Raw genomic sequence first — 3554 nt, forward strand, 5'->3', positions numbered from 1 at the left:
AGGAAAAACGGGAAAATACCGGACAATTAAGCACAATTCCCTGATTAATTCTAGCACAATAAACTAAGTGAAATCAATAAAATATCGACTCATCAAAATAGACCACACTTAGTCTTTTGCACTCCTGGGCAAAACCAAGACGAAAACCAGGGAACAGTCAATGGACATCAGGGAATTGACACAGACTCAACAGACAGACAACAAAGACTAACAGGGATAGAAACAAACAAAATTACACAATTCTCAAGAAATCTGGACAGAGATAAGAAGTGGACAGTATCCCACACAGAGTCAGAGAAAACAGATACTCAGAGAAATCATCCAAGCAATTCCAAGCATGGCAAAATAATCAATCAGTTCAAGAGGTGAATCAAAAGCAACAGAACCTCACAGATGCACACTATCAGTGTTTCTCTCAAGTGTCTAAGGTAAATCAATGTCACTCGATGCACTCAAGAAAGCAAACACAAGTAGACTTGGCAAACCTCTAATATCAATACTCAAGAACATATGCATGTTCAAATCAAAAGGTCTTTTAGGGATGTAATGGGGCCAAGGACAAGGGAGGATAAATATGGATAAGAAGCTACAAACCAAAAAGAATAGAGGAGCAATGGGGAATAAGTGAAAATACAATCAAATCACACCCAAAACCTCTAATTCAATCCTCTTCTTGACTCCATTACTCACAAAACTTTTTTTTTGTATATTTTTTTCTTTTCTTTTTTTTTTCATCTTGTCTCTTTTCTTTTCTTTCTTTTGAGAACACAAATTTCAAGAGACAAGATACACCCTGATTACAAAACAAAAGCAAGAAGAGGAACCATCTAGCCAATTCATCTGAATCCCCCGGAAGACCACACTTATTCCTAAAACAATTCCAAAGCTCCAAAATTCCCTAAGGTTAAGGTAAACATGGTTTTTCACTTAGGGCTAGTGTATAAGCTTCAAAACAAAGAAATGGGGAAAACATAGGCTCAAAGGGGCTACCAAAGGATCAAACACAGGGTAAGCTCATCTGGCTAGAGAGGCTCAACAACAAAACTGCCTTTATCACTTCCGAACATGCATATCAATCAAGAATCATAGAAAAGAGTCAAGCCAAGGCATAAGTGCAAGCAATCAAGAGACATATCACACACAAGAAAGAATATCAAGTGGCTCAAATCTCACACAGGGTANTTCTGTCACAATCAATCACCCTCTCAAACATCATAATCATCTTCCAATCAGAGAAAAGCAAGGATTTCCAACAAACCATAGTATCAATGAAGTGAAGGAAAAGTCTACAACCTAAACAAAGTCCAGAAATCAAGAGAAACATGCAAAATTGTACACAAGACACAACAAGAACTACCTAGAAAAGAAAAAAATTTAACATAGAAAACATAAACTAAGAAAGAAAAATCAGAGAACATAAACTAAGAAAGAAATATCAGAGTCTCCCCCAATAGACCACACTTAAACTACATAGTGTCCTCAATGTGTCACAAGCATAAGATCAACAGTCATAATAGTCAACAGATCAAGGACAAGTGCAATTCAAGTGGGAAAAGGGGGAGGAGGGAAAGAAGAAAACTCCCCTGATCATGGTGGCAGTTGCCAATTTTGGACTTTCAGGGAGATCTCTTCCACCACTGGATTCAACAAGGAAGTCTTGAGGAAGAACTGCTTCATCCTCCAAATTTGATCGAGCAGGGAGATGTCCTCCACAGCTGGATCTAAGAAGCAGTGATTGTTGATGAGCAGGTTCAGCTGGTGCCTATTAATCTTCAAACTGTTGGCACCTTTGTCTTCCACCATGGGTGTGTGTTGATCAAACTCATGTGTACCTCCTGCAACATGGTTAGTGCAATGTGGTTCCAAAGAAATAATATGCAGAGGTATAACACCCAATCCCAGTGTAAGAGGCTGAACCTCAGATATACCCTCAGAACATGAATCAATTTCAGAAATAGAAACAATATCAATCACAGATTCAGATTCATGTTCAGTGCATGGAGAACAAACATTCAGATGTGATAACACAAGGTGGTTCTCATCATGCAAAGAGGGAGAATGAAAATCATGCTCATCAACAATATAATCATCAACATACCTATCATCAACATAATCATCAACAACAGAATCAATAATAGGTATGTCTACCTCCACTTCCCTGAAAATTGGTTGAGTGGTGGAAGGTGAAACTGGTCTACCTATCTCAAAAGTGGTACTCATGTCAGCCTGGTCCTCAAATTCTTCATCAGTCTCCTCAAGTGCAAGAGTGGGGACATAAGAGTGTGGGAAAGTAGGTGGCACAACACTAAGCTCATGACTCTGCTCCTCATCTCCTATGTGGATGGCATCAACATCGTCTGAAAGTTGAACAGTCTGAAATGGTGATTCCTTTGAGACATAAGACTGTTCCTCAGTGAGTTGAGTGGCCATCTGCCCCATCTGATCAGTCAAACTCTGAATTGAAGCACTGGTCTCCTGCTGAAAGTCCATGTTCTCTCGCCGAAACTGAATGTTCAGAATAGTCATTTGCTCCAATAACTCCTTCAATGTAGGCTCAGAAGTAGTGGAAGGATGAGGAGTTGCTTGGGCAGGCTCATGAAACTGCGGCTGCAGTGGTTCCTGAACAGGCGGAGAAGGCATACAAGGAGTCTGGAATGATGGTTCCTGATATTGATGCTCTCAATTACCATACCATCCCAAGTTAGGATTCGTCCACCCAGGATCGTCGCTATAACCATACCGCACAGGGGAGAATTTGTCAAGAAACAGATGCTCAAGATCTTCCCAACTGGTGACGGATCCCGGAATAAGACAACAACACCAATCCCTTGCCGCTCCATGTAATGAGTACTCAAATGCCCTTAAGAACATGTCTTCATCCGGGACATCTAGAGGTTTCATTAAAGAGCATAAGGTGTAAAACTCCTCCAAATGTCTATGTGGGCATTCACCTGCAAAACCATGAAACCTAGGCAGCAAGTGTATTAGACTAGTGTTGAAAACACAACGAATATCCTCCTCATCAAGTGGAAATGGCTCCCTAGGAGCACTCTCATGAGATAGAGGAGGAACGGTTCTGTTCTCAACATAGAAATCAGCAGAGTATACATCACAATCATCAGAGTAACATCCAGAAGGAGAATCATAATCATAGGCACTGACAGAATAAGCATTATTCACAGAATCAAAATAGGTAGACATATAGAAAAGAAGGGGGAAAATAAGAATGCAATGAAAATATGGAACTAAAGCTACCTAAATACAACACACAATGACGAACACACAAAACGGAACATCACACTCACAACACAAGACAAAACACAACACACACTAACACAACAAAAGACCTAAAACCGAACCGTTGGTCCCCGGCAACGGCGCCAAAATTTGATGGGTGTCGCCGCCCAATCAAATTAGATGTGCAATTAAAGTGCAGTATAAACTAGGGAATGACCCCTGGGTCGTCTCTCAAGGACCAATTTTGCGGTTCGAGAATTAGGTCTAACACATAGTGGTGGGGGGGTTGAAAGTGTTTGAGATGATAATTAAACTTA

Source organism: Vigna radiata, chromosome 5, assembly GCF_000741045.1.
Source record: "Vigna radiata var. radiata cultivar VC1973A chromosome 5, Vradiata_ver6, whole genome shotgun sequence".
NCBI classification, from domain to species: Eukaryota; Viridiplantae; Streptophyta; class Magnoliopsida; order Fabales; family Fabaceae; genus Vigna; species Vigna radiata.